Source organism: Neopsephotus bourkii, unplaced genomic scaffold (genome assembly GCF_033783945.1).
Source record: "Neopsephotus bourkii isolate Nb327-2 ecotype Australia unplaced genomic scaffold, CSIRO-AGI_Nbou_v1 NB_951, whole genome shotgun sequence".
In the NCBI taxonomy this organism is placed as follows: Eukaryota; Metazoa; Chordata; class Aves; order Psittaciformes; family Psittacidae; genus Neopsephotus; species Neopsephotus bourkii.
The window spans coordinates 2,256,693-2,273,676 of NW_026901445.1; the positions used below are offsets into that span (position 1 = coordinate 2,256,693).

A 16,984-nucleotide genomic window follows, 5' to 3' on the forward strand; every position below is an offset into this window, starting at 1 on the left:
GCGGAAGAGACACAGAAGTGGTCTCACCACAGCAAGAACTGTGTATAGCAAAATCATCTTTCATTCATGCACACTTACTAGGTGAAACATGAAACGGTGTGCAGCATCAGCTCACAGACACATTACATCATTACATGTTTATGCTAGGGGACAAGCTGAATCATTTTGGTTAAGTATTTAGCTACTGGCTGCCCAGTTAATTTTACAGTCAAATTTTGTACAGTCTATTTAGTTCCTCCCATTTTTTTAATAACTGCAACCTCCTAGGGTAATTCTCTAGAAGACCATCTGCTCGTTTCCTATAAATCCTCCTTTCAGACCTTACACAAATTTCCAAGCTGCCAATCAGAACTTCTTTCATGTCTGAAAAAAACCTCCAACTATTCTCAACTGAAACATGCAGTACAAAAAGATTAGTTATCCCTGATCAGTAAAATAACGATAGCAAAGCAGGTCATTTCTCTGCAGAACATCTCACGCAGCAGGTAACTCCCTCAGTGGGATGAGCACTTGTGTTTTGAAAGGATGATCACCATCCAGGGACAGTTTGTCTCACATTTTTAGCTCATCTTATTCTCTTCCAAGTTCTGCTTTTCCAAACACTCTTTTCTGTGACCATCTCAGTTGGTACTGCCTGGGAACACCTGGTGGACACTTCCCAGGTCTAACCCCAAAAAGAAGATGGAGGGAAAAAAGAACCCATTTGTACGACAAAAGTGTAATGGGGGAAAGATAGGATGAGGAAATGTTAAAATACCAAGCAGTGTTTCCTGTCTGTGAAATCACATCATCATGCTTGTGCAAGCGCCTGCACTGCTCCTCTCAGGCTTCTGAAATGCTGCAGGCTGCACAGATCCAATGTTACACCAGACTTTTTCCAAACAAACAAAGCCGGAGGGAGTTTCAGCAATCACGAACACACTGAAGAAGCTAACAGACTTTGATCCAGCAGATGTTTCTCCAAGCCCATGTGAATTTCACAGTGAAAAAAGAAGTGAGGATTTTGTATCTATTTTTAATTAAATTAGCATCAGTATCCAAAGTCTCTACCAACCATTCACAAATACCACAGAACATCCCATGCTTCCACAGAACAGGCAGAAAGACAGTACCTGTGAGTAGGAGCTGACTTTTGACTGCTGCCTGTGCCCAATTCAAATGCTTGTCGCTGCAACAGTAAATTCACAATGCTGCAAAGCAATGTAACAATGCTTACCCAAGTACTGTGGGTGTCACTAATGCACCTACAAACCAAGAGTGGTGTATAATGATATGGTCTGAAGATGTTTTCCAAAAAGCATTAAAAGATCGATTGCAGATAAAAAACCCAACAAACCAAATCCACAAAAAGCACTTCAGACTAGAGAAAAATGGATGATTGAACATGAAATGAAAAGGCCAAGCAACTAAGGGCATATTAAGATTCCTAAATGGTTTTATTTCCCCTCACATCTACAGCTTTGGCTCTTTGTTCTGCTTTTTTGCCTCAGAAAATACAGCCAAGTTCAAAACAGTAGATTGCACACAAGTTCTCCCCAGCAAAACTGCATATGCAGGAACTAGTTAAGACACTTTCACAATCATTTGAGAAATCTAAGAAAAAAAGTAAAAAACAGAACTTTGTTATAAAGAGGAACTATAGCAGCTTCCTCAGAAGTAAAAAAAAAAAAAAAAAAAGAAAACCAACAAAAAAAAACCACAACACAAAAACCAAAACAAAATAAACACCTAACATACCTAACATCAGATTCAGAACTCATGACAGCTAAAACCCACCTAACATTGCACATGAAGAAATCGCCAGAAAGAATGCAACAAACATGCAGACATGGTGGTCAGGACTCTGCATTATAAACATCCCCCAAAACTCTAGTTATAAACCAGAACCTCACACACTACACTTATTTCTGGCTTAATGACTAAAAAGCAGTAGAGCCATAAAAACAGATTGATCTTGCCTGCCTTCCTGCACTCTCTAATCCACCAAGACTTGTGTGTGTGTCGGCTAGACTTACTACAGGTAGCCAGGCAGAAGCCAGTCTTAAAGGACTTCCATGTTTTACCTCTTGTGCTCCAGATGGGTACCTCCACATCGCCTTTGGCGACAGATGACATGTGGGCACCGGAGCCTGACACCAAGTTGCTGGTGGTGGGCTGCGGGAAGACCAGAGTGGATGTTCTCTGGAAGAGGATAAATTGTCAGAGTGCATTTCAGAGGGGTGCAGAGGACAGACACCCAGGTTTTGCTGGATGAGGTATTGGTGAGTAGCACTTAAGTACTTCCTTTAAATGAGTAGCTGTAGCACTAGGGGTAAGGAGAGGCCAAACAGAAGTCTTTAAGGAACTTCAGGGCTCTTGTAATGATTAGCTACCTGCTTCACAGGTGGGCTGAAACCAACCAAGCTGCTAAAACATTTAAACCCAGATATCAAAACTCCTGAAAGCAAATATTTGGATCTGGAGATGGTATCTAGTACATTCAATACATATTTCCGATCTCTTCCGGGGGCAATGGGAAGCTGGGAGACAGAGCTACAGGGCTGGGCAGAGGCTAGAACTGGGAACATCTTGGGGAGATAAGCAACTGCCACCAGTCCTACTCAACATCAGACTGGGTGGACTAGGGTGAGTTCAAAATGCTCATAAGCTAGGAGCACTAGCAGTGCTCTCTACTCTATCAACATTCAAAAGGAAACGGAGGTTTATAAATGCTAAGGGGCAAAACCAGGACAGAACAGCACGGCATGGACACGATACTGCACGAATGGAAGCTCTGAGGAGGACAACACAGCCCAGCCCCACAGGTTGCCTCTCTCCAGCTGCACTCCTAAGAAAGGCCCAGTTTCCCCATGGAAACTGCAAGCTCCGCTACTCAGTCAGTTCATTCTAGTAATCATTAGAAAGCATGTTTCAAAACAGCATTATTCATTCAGGCTCCAAACCACAAAGAACAAATAGTGTAAAAGGTGGCCCTAATACCTGGGCACATTACCCACTCACGAAATTCCCCCCACTAACACTTGCAGAAGAAATGTCCCTCACACCAGCTGAGCTCATGATGCAATGGGAGAAAGTGCTGTCTTGCTGCAGACTGCTTGCCCTATCTGTTTTAGCGGGTTTAGTTTTTTGCCAGCCTAGTATCTTCTGTGAACACTTCCCTCGTAGTCTGTTCTAGCTCACCAAAACTCCCACCTTTAATTTAGTATGTCTGATATGGTGGAGCATTCCTTTTTATTTCTTTTCCCATATGTTTCCATCTAAAAACAGAACAAATGATACCAAAAGAAAACATGTTAAATGGTGAAGATCTGACTCGTCATGTCAGCCTTGTTAACTGACAATCAAATGAAGATGTTCCTGCTAGTTCCACAAGACTGGGGCTAAAGCAGTTGTTAGTCAATATTTTCAATAATCATCTGGAATGGATTTAGAAACCCCAAAACATAGGAGTTGCTACCAGTTACATTTACAGGTGACACAAAGTTTAACTGAGTAGTAAAAACTATGAGGCTTACAGCCCCTTCATAGACACTGAACATTTGAAATTGATTTGAGGGGGAAAGACTGTACTCAAACTGCATTTTATTTTCAACAAATCAAAGTGACAAAGGCTGTGACTGCAAGTTATAGAGGCTTCAGCCTGTGAAGTATAGAATTTAGGAAACTGAAGTGACAAGTGCAGATGGGAACCTAAGGACAGGATCAATGCCTTTTTGCCCTTCATTATAACAAGTACAGATCAAGTACAGATCAGTTTTCCTTTTGAAGCCCAACATTGCCAAGTTAGGTGCTGGAGAAATGAGGGAGGACAACCACTGGACCACCACCAAAACCCTAAAAGCAAAAGCAGCACAGCTTGCCTTGTAATCAAGACACTTGAATCTCACATGTCCCACTCCTTCCTTTCAAATGGAAGGAGAGGGGGCTCAATAGGACCTCTTTCCATCGCCTACTCCCCCCAGATGTTTTCAAGGCTGTGGGAAACTACTGGGAGAGAGTCAAGAATTTTATCTGTAAGTTTATCTAAAAAGTACATGACCAACTTGTTTGTAACACACTGATAGATCCAAAACCACAATTAAAGACCCTGTTCTAATTAATAGAGAAAGAGTCACCAACAACCAGCAGCTGGGAGCTGAAGCCAGAAAAAACTCAGAATTGAAAAATAAAGCTGGGTGTGGTTTCTGTAAACTGTGATGGCGGTTGGCATGGAAACAAACTATTGAGTAAGACAGAAAATTTACCCTTCAAGTCAAGGGTGGGGGTTAAAGTGCCTCTTCCAAAACACCACGAGTTATAGGTTCAGTGTACGCTGCATCTAGTCACCCCCATAATACAGGTCATTACAAGTCAGATGTGGTCATCCCTGCTAGCCTTCAACACCACAAACTTCAAAGGAGTTGTTAAGATAAAACAAGCCATTCTCAAACAGGCTGATGGGAAAGGGTTTTGGGGTGGGAGGTGCTGCTTTTATCCTGCTGACTTTAGTTCAGACAATCAGCTCTTTATTACCACTGCCTAGGAATACATGAACATCTATTTATTTTAAATAGCTATATTCTGCTTTGCACATTAAAAAGTTACATATGAAATAGCTCCCTTTTTATTATTATTTATTCAATCTGTACTCCAACATGCCCTTTCCTCTTCCTCATGAACCTCACCATTGTATGATGATACAGATTTTTCACTTGGCGATTTGAAGCAATATATATATATATATACACATATATATATAAAACCCAAATAAATCAAGGTTTTCATATTAATCACAGAAAAGAACTAGTTCAGTTCTATTCCCAGCTGTAACGGCAGAAGGTATCTTTTATTAGTTTAAGTATATACTGACACTGCCAGTACCCAGTGGCCCTAATTTGCAAATGTTTCCATTAAATACCCTAGCGCTTCCCTTTTAAAAGTGCTTAACTTAAAACAGCTATGGTTTAAAGTTTGCAGGTATGCACGCAGTAGCTGCTTCCCTTTTTGCAACTGTCCCAAGCTTTGTGTTTGTGAATAGGAACATCCTATCCCAGGGGTCACTTCCACACTTCTGGCTGTGGATGTCTGCGTAACTCCAGTGTTTCTGGAGTACCTGATGCTTGTCAGCAGCCACAGGGGAAGGTACACTGAAGCATTTCATGTGGAATGCAGCTGATTAATTGCTGTTACATTAACCAGCTCAGAGAAATGAAGATGCAAAAGTCAGCGAATGTTTCACTTGCTTGCATATGAGCCTGCCTTGCAATCTTTACCCAAATAATGTGCTTTCATCCATCTGCATTACAGTAAACACAACTAAAGAGAGCTGCGCATTGGGGGGGGGGGGGGACACACCAAGAAACAACTCCTATTCTGTGGGATTAATCACATGTTTCATTGTTGTTACACATAAAACCTGAAGCCATAAAGTATCATGTAAGCCACTTGCTGAGGGAAACTATGGTGATGTTTCAAACTGATGATCCAAAAACCACCTCTGATACCTGCTGCTTGGCAACAGTTACTAGAAATAGGCAGGCAGATGACTGCCAGAAAAAAACCTTTACAACTGGTGTGGGCCTGTGCATCCAGTCACAACTGACTAAAACATTTCTTGTTCTGAAACCTTCCATTCAGGAAAAGCTAACAATATGTATAACAAGGCCATTTCGTGACCACTTTAAAAGGAAACAAAACAAAACAAAGCAATTTATTAGTTGGTATTCAAAACCAGAACCAGCTCCTACAACTTTCAAACCAACTTTTTTAAGCTCCTCTCTCCAAGTCCTAGGAGAAGAATAATCTCATACTTCTTTCAAAAGTTTGACGCCAATCCATAATTTTGATCAAGATGTGGTCATGGGATCTAAAATATAGTATAGAGGGGACAATAAAAGCTAAAGAAGAAAAGAAAAATATTGCAGACCAGTCACTTCCATGGGCTGTATGGTACCGCCTGGCATCAACGTAAGTTGCAGAGGTGATAGGACGCAATTCCTCTTGTGTGAGTGACACACATCCCTGCAGGGCCTCAGAGGACTTGCAGACATGCCTGCTTGTATCTGCCCTGGAAACAGGGTATTGAACTATGGAACTATAATATTCCTTTGTATACGCTACTCGGAACACACTAAGACGCATGGAGATCTCTTGTTTCTAGCAAGCATCTTCTCTATTTAAGAGGGATCAACATCTCCCACCCAGGGAAGCACAAATCTAGCATGAGAGATGCTTCACATTAGCTCAAACTTGAGAGCCACCTCTCAATTCGTGGCGCTCATTGACAAGCAATCCTGAAATAGCATGAAGATAAGAAGAGACAGCATGGGTTGTCATTCTTTTAACTCATTTATTGTTTTTCTAGTAACAAAGTACAGAAGAAAGGGTAGCACATTGGCTCAGAAAATTCTTGTTCAAGAGTAAACTGCCTCCACACATATTTGCAGGATAACACAGGTAAGCCTTTAACGTCCATTTTTGACAGCTCTCTACAGAAACTAATGAATTAATTAAATGGCTAATACAAAGCTCCACCTGCAGAAGAAAGATCAACTACTTTGTTGCAAAAGACTTCCATGACTAACGTAAGTTCAAAGAAAAAAGTTCACACCTGACTATTACTGTACATGCCTGTACATACTGTACTGTACCTCTATACCACCTCTTTTTTCTGCACTCATTTCTTCACCAGCCTCACGAATCAAGTCTGCTTTGATCACACTTATAGGAGTTACAAGCCAACTGATCAGTATCCTCAGGAGCCATGATCTCAGGTGCACTGCGGTGTTGCTAATATTTGTTCTGGGTTCTTCCCTGTATATGCAAGCCTACTACATTTGTTGCTGAAATGGCTGCTAGCCTGGACTTGCTGGTTGAGATCACCTCTCTTTTGATCTAGCATCATGGCTGTGCAGCGGACAGAACTCAGATCTCAACATCTACTAGATCACCACTGTAACTGCAAGAATATATATTCAAAAGTGCACCTGAACTAGTAACAGCATCTCAAGGATTTCTTCTACCTCATCTGTTCTGCAAGTTTCCTATCTGCTAAGATCACTCACTGTTCTCTGTATCTTCATCTGTGAATCTGAAGCCTGCTACAGGTATTAGCTAACATGAACAATCCTCCTGATATAACCATGTAGACAAAAGAACTGAAGGGTGAAGCATTTCAAGTGGTGGACTGCCAGCACCAAGAGCTGGAGAGGAAGAGCTGTAAGATACTGAGGGGCACACACACAGCTGGACACTGAGGTTGGAGGAAGGCAGGGATTCCCAGGAGGTGTTCCCACCCAGTCTCAACATCAAGGCTGCTGGGATGTACTACCTTACTCAGTAATGGGATAATCCCGTCTCTTAGGGAGGCCTCTCCACATTTCTGCTGGTGGTCTTAACCTCTAGGTTTGGAAAGCAATTTCATACATCCTGGAGCAGTAGACAATGCCTTGGATAAATTAAGTGTGTATGTGAGAGTAATAGTATTTAATTATACGTTTATGTACTGTTGCTTGACTTCCTGAAGCTTGTCCAAGAAAACTGGAACAAAGGATAAACACAGTACTAACAATCATACATAAACATAGTGAGGATCACTGAAATGAGCTGACACACCACATAAACCTGTTTCCTTTTTGGAAAGATCAAAATGTCTGTTAAAGCTGTGGATTATCTGACACAAACTATCCTGCATGAAGACAGTTGCTAGTAATGTATAATCCTAGAATATGACCTCTGCATTAAAAGGTAAACCTGAAATCAGAAGAATGAATGAATTGAAAGACTAGTAGAAACACACAGTTCTGAGACTTTCCTCCCTATTGGCAAGATCTCTATGTTTGTTTGCAATAACAATGTGACATGAAGGAGTTCCAAAACCACAACAGAATCACAAGCAAAAGACAACTCTTGCTCCTATCCTCTGCAGACAGGACAATGTAGTCTCCAATGCTACAGCACATTATCTACAGGAAAAATATTTGGCACAAACGATGTGCTAAAGAGACATTAAATAAGCAACAGAACATTCACACCTTTGGTTGTTGATTTTTTGTTTTGCTTTGGTTTTATGTTTTTGGTTTTTTTTTTCTTCCTTCAAGAATGGGCTTTAATGTGAAAGCAAAGGCAAAGGAAGTATTTTGGCTTTTGTATTAAGATATTGTGGATCTCTCAGGTTTCTTCTCATTTTAGAAGCACATGAGTATAGAACAGGTAACAGCAACAAATGTCTGCTTATAAACTAATTCAAGAACATCAAGTAGCAAGTAATTTTTTACACCTGAAGCAATTTAGAGAATACTTTAAAAACAGAGACAAAAATTCCTCTAAACCCCCACAGGTTCAGTGAGATATTAAGCACAAAACACTTAACTAAATGGACACAACCACACACTAGTGGTGAACCACACACTAGAAACTAACTTTGAATTAACTAACTTGAATGTTACTTCAAAGATAGAAAATTCTGATTGACATTTCAGAGATAAATAGCCATAAATAATTATACGTCTGTGAGATTTAGAGTAGTGATTTTCCAGGGTATAAATACTTAAGAGTAGGAAATGCAATTACCCTTTAAGGTGGTAAGGCATACTGGAAATCTGTGTCTCCAAATCCAGCTTTGATATAGATTCAAGTAGGCTACACAAGAAACTGAAAGGTACATCCCATTTCTTCACTGTAAGGTCCCTGAAAAACCTAAGCATAAGATTCAAACTTATTACTGAAATTGTTCTAGTGTTAACTGTTTCCACACTCATAGAATCTGAGTATATGAATATGTGCTAAACATGCAGACTTGAAGTTACACTGACAGATGCATAATATGTGTGCAAAGCATTTAGTTAACACGGTCCCAAACTCTTGCCTCCAGGAACACCACTGATGCTGCACCCTTAAAGAATAAGGTGGAAACACACAGCATTCACTTAGCACAGGGGTGAAGTCAAACGCAGATGTGAGGACACGGCCACTTGTTATTAGGTCCATAAGGAATCAGAGGCAGCCTACACTCAAGCATATGAAAAAATTATAAATGGGCCAAAATCAAAGCAGTGCTTATTTAGAGGGAGAGAACTGGATTGTAAATAAAGCTGCACAAATAGGTGATCCCATTCTTCCTTTTGTCTTTGAAGATGTCAAAACTCAGTTCTTGACCCTCAGAAAATGAAATTCTTAATCTCAGCCACTGACCTCAGGGAACAGGCATGTGGACTTGCTCAGTAATAAAAGCATGCTTTGAATTGTGTCTGGGATGAAAAAACTCCATAAGCAACTTCCTAAAACAGGAGCAATGTCTGCCACCAATGGGAAGCATATTTTGTAACAGAAGAGAGACCATCACTTCTGCGACCAAGAAAAGCTGAACAGATCCCAACGGTGGATTTTGTTTCTAGGTGTGAGGACTATTGACTCAGAAGGCTGTTCTCCTAAGAGCTTAGATTTCAGCAAAACTTGGAGAAGCATTTTCTAAATAATAGATTCCCTCATCAGGAATTCTTCATAAACAAAATAAAGGCCAAACAAGTTCAGGGGTGCAAACATAAACCTATATATAACTTGTCAGAAGTTAAAACTTGAAACCATTGAATGCAGGGTTTAAAGAGACATCAGCAACTTGAAAGCTAGACACAGTTTTAAAAACTCTTAAGTTCAAGTACTTTAAGGGTATTAGACTACAGCATGCCTTCCTGGCAGAATTGTTAGTCTTGTTCTTCTCTCAAAAAAACCCTAAACAAAACAAAAGCTCAAGCCAACCCAAAGCCCAGCCTACTCTAAGTATTTCACCTCTTACAGAAACACACACATCTGAAAAAGCAAACCAACAAAGTCACTCACTATGCATCAACAACACCCAACAGGAGGAAAAACCCTGTACTTCTGGTGCCTCTCATTTACAGAAATTACCTTTAATAAACAAAGAACTTCAAAAATCAGTCTGCAGGAACCTGACAGTATCACTTTAAAGAAACAGCATAGCCACTGGATGATCAAAATCACTGCAAAGAACAATCAGGGCCTTGACTCATGCCTCTGTGGAGCGGTGATGATTCCAGTGGCACTCTGCATTGACACAGATATTTATACACACATACAGCTTACTGTGGGACCAAGGCTGACACACGCTTCTTGTTAGAAAGCAAACAAGCAAGCATGTTTTGCCAGGGAATTAAAACCCACTAAACTAAAATCAAATTTTAAACCAATAAAACTCTAAAATCATGAAGTCAGATCCAGGGCTCCCTTTATGGGGAGCTGCTGCACATTAACATACACCAGAAACATCAACAGACCTGCAAAAAACCACCCTCAAAACATACTTGGCTATTACATAATTAAACAGCATCAGTACTTCTTTTACAAAATCATAGTTTCGCAGGAATGACTCTCAGCTTGTCCAAGTGAACTGCAGTGAAAGCTAGATAGATTTTGTTAATATCAGAGAGGTGGTTTAAAAATTCTGGTTAATGCAACAGCTACAGATCATAATAATTAACTCAAAGGTTCTGGTTTTGAGACCACAAAGCAAGGAGTTCACATGCAGTAATCAAAATCAAAACACAAGTTTTATGTAAATAAGTCTGATTACAAGAAAACAGCAAAACCTGAAACTTCTGAAGTTTCTTTTCTTCTCTGAGGCATCACTAAATAAAACTCTGTGGCTGTACCAACTGCTGTGAGTTTTTACGATGTTTACTGAATTTTTAGAAAAATAGTTTTCTCCTTTTCTTCAAATCCCTTTCAGAAACCAATTCCTGCAGTTTGCCTTTCGTAATTCATCTCCACTCAGAAGCCATCTGCTCCTTTCCTCACACACACATGCTGTACACACTCCAAGACAAACACAATGCAGAATCAAACTGCATGATCCAACTTTTTGTGTTAGGACTGCTCAAGCGGGAGCAGCTCCCTCCCATCCCATCCCTCCCTCCTACTTCCTGCCTCCTCTCTTCCCTCTTCACTGGGGTTTGCTGGGAAGCAGCATCTCTAGCTTCCAACAGTGGGGCTCAAGAGGACCAGCTTCCCATTCTGCACTCAAGTCCATAAAGAGCAGAATGGATTTGGGAAGGTCACAGCATTTTTGCACATTCACCACAAGCAAGATGAAATTATGCCAATCTGCGAGAGGAGCACCCCTCTGATTTCCATGCATGCTTTGCTCCCCATGTGCTGCAGCAGAGCTTTAGGCCAGCTCAGCAGAACCAGCAGTGGAGTGGGACTCTGGCAAAGCAGTCATCTTGAAGGATCTAGTGACAAACCCTTCCTGCTGTTCAGCTTTTATCCATACACCTGAAGGCCTTTACAAGGCTACCTAGCAGTACTAGTCCTTTTCCACAGATGGAAGGACAGCGCAGGCACCCTAGGGACTTGCCCAACCCCCTCTAGCAGGGCATTAAGAGACAGACAAATCCCAAATTCTAGACCACTCGTTTAATGCAGGACTGCCTATGCTCTGTGCTTCTTGCCAGCTTTCCAGGTACCACACAGAAGGGAATGGTAGTGGTGCTCTTGCCAAAAACACACAGGAGAGAAAAAGAAAGCCCTGAAGCTGGCAAGGGGTAGGAACAGTGGCAACTGCCCACAGGAAGAAGGCAGGCAGGCAAGAGCAGAAGGAACACCTCAGGCACACCACTGCCAGATGCCAAGGTGTTTATAGAGAAAAGAAATAGGCAATGCCCCGTAAGAGCAAGTTCACAAGGGCACCTGACAGAAACTGCTAAGTGCTATGCCAAGGAAGGGTTTGATACAAGTAATAGTTAAGTTGTCTTGACAAGCACAAGAACAACTCTCTAATAACTGAAAGGAGAAATCACAAGCAGGGTGGTGTTCAAACACATGCAAATGAACTCAGGGAAAAGAGAGAGGCAATTGGTGTGAAGCAGTTTCTGAAGCGATTTTCCTATTTACTTAGTACTCCTTACTACACTGTTTACCTGTTAAAAGCAGTCAGAGTGGGAGTAGGTTTAGGCACCTGCTCCTACACAGGAATGTCCTAAAAATGTGTGTTTTAGCACAGGAATCAGCCATGGAAATACCACACTTTCAGCATCACAGTACAGCTTCAGGGATACAGTTTGGAAGGATGTTACAGCCACCTCAGTTATCTGGTGCATTCTCAAATGACAAGGTCTGGGAAATACTATCTGCTCCCAGACTGCTGAAATGAAAGCATTTCCACTGCAGCTCTTCAGGGGTGCTTCTGTCACAGGCTGTCTGCTCTGTCAAAAATTGTCAAATTACTACTTTTTCAGAAGTGGGAAGCACAATATCAACTTTTGCTGCTAAATGCTTTATGATCCATTGAAACACATCATAATTAAAAGCCAAGGTTTGAATCATCAGGAAATGACTTTGCTATTCCCACTTTCAGGCCAAGTCTATAAGCAGTACAGCAGCACACTCATGCTGCTTCCCATGAAAGAGTTAAAGGATACCCAGATAAAAAATTCTTCAATAGTTAACCAGTTTCTACACAAAGCAAATTCAATAACGGAAAATTGCCAGGCCCAGTGTTAATATACAACACAGCTACACATGAACACACAAATCTCAGTAGAAGAATATTAAGGTGAAATTCCCAAAGGATTTGCAGCCTGGCTGCTTAATGAATTATTTGCTTCAATGGACAAGCAAAACCAAACACACACACACACCAGTGCCTGAAAATTTGGATCAAGTTCAGCCAGTCAGAGCCCACATTCACATGCTCAAAGTCCAAAAAGTGAATGGAAAAAGGCCACAAAGTGCTTCTGTACCTTAAAACCAATATAATAGCTCTCAAAGCGTCACACTGGATTCCACAATGTAAAAGCATGCACTTTTATATTGAGTTACTCATCTATGACTAAAAATTCTTGCAAATGCATCTATCGCTTTTTTTTTCCATCTTTCTTCAAGTAAGTCCTGCTTTTCCAGTATGACATGGCTTCTTTGAATCAATAGGCCATGTCTTCCCTGTTACAAGATACAAGAAATCATTAAGACAGTGGAAGAAATTTAGCAAGATTCAGCACAATGCACCTCTCAACGTAATTTCATCCAGGCGAGACAGGTAGTCATAGTATCTCCAAGATAACAGCTTTGAGAAGCATCTGGAGATATTTGAGATGATCACAGCATCTCTGCTGAGCACACAGCAGCCAGTAATACTACACAGCACTTGGAAGACAAGATAGTTCATCTAAAGCAGAGGACAGAAGGGAGTTTTGGTCAATCAAGCAGAATTATCAAGTTAAATTTAGACTAGAACATGCATCTGCTTCTGTGATAAATGCTACATGATCTTTGCTGACAACTCAGTATTGCTTTGCAGGACCAAGCTACTGCGAAGAAAGAGTACTGCGCACCCAAAGCGACTTGCACCAACATCTTGTGATCTCTCAAACACTGATCTTGTCCATCCCTGATCTACTTACAAGATCTGCAGAGACGATTAGCACAGGAGGCCACGGTTGGGAAGTACTCATATGTTTTCAGAAGAGCAATGTAGAAGCTATTGGTCAGGGAGCAGCACTCCCTGCGGTAACATTTACTAAGAGCTTGGCTTCAGCAAGCCAGGCACAAAGCCCTCAAATAGGCAACAAAACAAAGCCAGAGCAACACCTCAACCACATGTCAGCATCAGATCCTCATTTCCAGGACAAATCCTGAGAGCTGTTTGCTTTTGGATACATTAGGAAACAACACTGCCAGCGTGTTACCCACCAAACAGGGGCGGGGGAGGTTGTAGCATCTCACAAACAATAGACTAACAGTGACACTGTTAGTCACTCTCCCTTAAATTAGGCATCAAGCTATTCCTAGTGAAGGATAAGTAAGAAGCTAATGATGGTTATTAACAGCCCTTAAATCTAACAGTTCATCTGAGTTAGACGCAAGAGTAATAATCCCTTTATGACCTTCCCTATTTTCATTGGAAAAACAGACAAAGTTTCATGGGAGACTGCTATTAACCACAGTTTTAAATTATTTTAAATCCTGAAAATTATACTAACCTGAATCAGAATCTACCAGGCTCCGGTACTTACACGTATCACTGAGGACTTAAAATAGAAACAGTAGGCAGGAGCTTTGCTTTTTACCACCTCTTCAAATACAGCAGGATTTCTGCCCCAGACCTCCACAGGTATTGAATGTAAATGTTAATCTGCCATGAGGCATGCCTAGGGCCTATAAATCACCCAGTCTGAGAAACTGGATTATAATGATAAAGGTGGTAAGGATTTCTTGCTATTCTTCAGTTACAAATCATTAGCCCAGAAAACTTGCTCTTGTAGCAAGGAAAACTACCACTAAAACAAGCCAAGACTTAACCTGAAATACAAAAGCTACAACTTGACCAGAAGTGTGAAAGAGAAGAAATAGTAAGAGATCTGAACTGTTCAGCTTGATATTTTTTTCCTGTGAACCCCTACTACAAATGTGGAAAATTAAACAAAAAAAGACAAAATATCATCTGCTAGTTGACAATGGACTTGGCCTAAGAACATAGCCTGGGATTACAAAGCAAGCTGACATATGTATCTTTGAAGTACTAATATTGGCTTTGCTCGTGGTTTGGGGTTTGTTTGATCTTGTTCAGATTGGCAAGTGGCTTTGTACAACTCCAAAACATTTTATGACCACAGCACACACGTTTGTTTGAGGTGTTTATTATTGTTCTTACACAGAAAAGGTAAGGAGTGTTTCTATTTCATAGTGAAGGTAAGGTAAGAAAATCATGGCACTTGAGTCAAACTATGAAATGTTGCACTTGCTCCTGAAAAACTATTAGATGTTTATACAGAAATCCATGAGAACTGTGTCTAGGCCATCCAGAACACAAAGAAATAACTGTGAGTGGGGTTGCATAATGAGAAGTCACACAACTGAAATATGAAAGCACTGAAGTTATGAAAGTGAACTGCAAATGCCTTCTTCCTCAGTTTTACTTAGTGTCTGTCCCTTGTACAGCAGATATTATATTACTAGGGCACAAAAATAATCTACAACTGCTCAGCAGATTTGCTCAACAGAGGATCATGCTCCTCTTTATCTTGCAGTGGTTGCTATCTCAAACAGAAAAAAGGCAGTTTGAAGTTAATAAAAATATGGCAGTGACAATCTACCATTTCTTTCTCTTGCATCCTATCTCCACTCTACTGCATACTGCAAATATAAACAAAACTCACAGTCATGGCCAGCAGATCCTTATTACACCCAAGAGATACAGGGACTCTGACTAGCAAGTAGCTTTGAACGTCCTAACTGATGCAATAGGAAAATTTAATTGGATTGGTCAAAGTCAGCACATTAACAACTTGACTGCCCTCCAGCTCATTCGTTAGTTCCAGCATTAAAGGTTAACATAAGAAGCAACACAGTTTGTTGGAGTGGGGAAGAGCACAGAAGGGCAAGGCTGTGGCTCACTTGCACAGCATCAGCCTCAGCATCAGTATAGCTGTGCATTGAGGATGGCAGGCAGTTGTGGATCCAGTTCAGCTTTTGGCAGAATAGAGGACACTTGAGGGATGAATGGATATGCTCATGAGGACAGGAAGAACAAGACTTGGAAAACATGAAGTGTTTCCAGGTTAGCTTAATCTATTGTTTGTATAGTCACAGTCCCTGTTACTTCCTCTACAATACTGCATGCATTTAAGTATTCTCTTAGGTTTCCAATATCCCAAGGCATGAAAAGTACAATAGCAGCCTGGCAAGGAAAACAATAATCAACATTACAACTAGTTATCACGAAGAAAACATGGGAGTTTTGTTAACACTGAAGTTGCTGTGTCAGAAATGAACAAGTTTAGGAGACATGGAACTCCCACTTGTGAGCTCACTGCATGGTCAAAGTTACCACAAGTTGTTCACATCCTATCAGCCTCCTAATCCCCATCACCTCAGGGGGGGTGTAGTTAATTCACAGAACTCCCCTGCTTTTGGCAGAGGGACTGTTTCACTCTCAGCATATTCAGTTTCCATATGGGAGGGGACTGGACAGAAGAAACAGCAGAACCCTCTTACCTAGATGGCAACTATGTGCAGAAGTAAGAGATTCCAGCATACTGCTGAGACAAGGTGCTTTGTGGAATTAGAGCACCTCATATGTGACGATAACTACTTGCCTAGTCTTGGCAACCAAAAGCAGCAGTATGCCAGCCTAATTAAGTACTGGTTTAAGAATATGAAGCGCCAGAATCCATTTTAAGATGTTTCTAAGGAAAACACGCCAAACAATAACAATAGGCCAACTTATTTTTACTGACTCGCTGGTGACTTTGGTAGGTGCTATTTGGACAGCTGACAGGTGAGGGAGAGTAGTCAGGGCAGATGATCCTAACACAAGAGGAACAACTTATTTTATTCTACCCAAAGTTTGTCTTAATGAATCCCTTTCTGTAACATGATAGTGACTTTCTTATCCCTTATACGTAAGCTACACCCTAGATCTCTTCAGATCCTGTATCTCCTCCTACCGAGAACTCCACAAAACAAGCCCTGCTGTTGTACAATGTGTTCTCTTGACCTGGTTTTATGTTACAGTAAACTTAAAAAAAAAAACCCACAAAGAGGTTTCTATGTAACTGACAGATAATGTAAAATTCAATGCAGTGCGGCATACACTAAAGCATGATGCACACTAAGGTCTTTGGGCTGGATCAGAGAGACAGTCCAGGAGTAAATAAGGATGACACATGAAGACTAGACTTAGCATGCCATTAAGAATTCTTAAGTAACCTATTGAACAGATTCTATTATACTTATAATCATCAGATACCTCAGGTATTTTTGCATTCTGGTTCTCATTACCACCACCACCACAAGACCTCAAAATTATTCCATTCACACACATGCTGCCAAGTTAAAGATACAAATCGTATCTTCAGAAAACAGTATGTATGGGTATGTATTTCCTTCCTTGTGAATTCTAATCACTACGAACCATAACACAGCTACTAGATGCTGCCAAGAGCAAAGGAAAACAGGATGTATGGCTCCACATAGGGGTTCACAGCCCACA

At 40.9% G+C, this 16,984-nt stretch overlaps 1 protein-coding gene across 7 annotated transcripts in view; it reads right to left on the reverse strand.

Annotated features, from left to right (window-relative positions):
• Positions 1-16,984, reverse strand: part of MARCHF8 (membrane associated ring-CH-type finger 8) — a 103,203-nt gene that overhangs the window by 62,384 nt on the left and 23,835 nt on the right. The window lies entirely within an intron of this gene.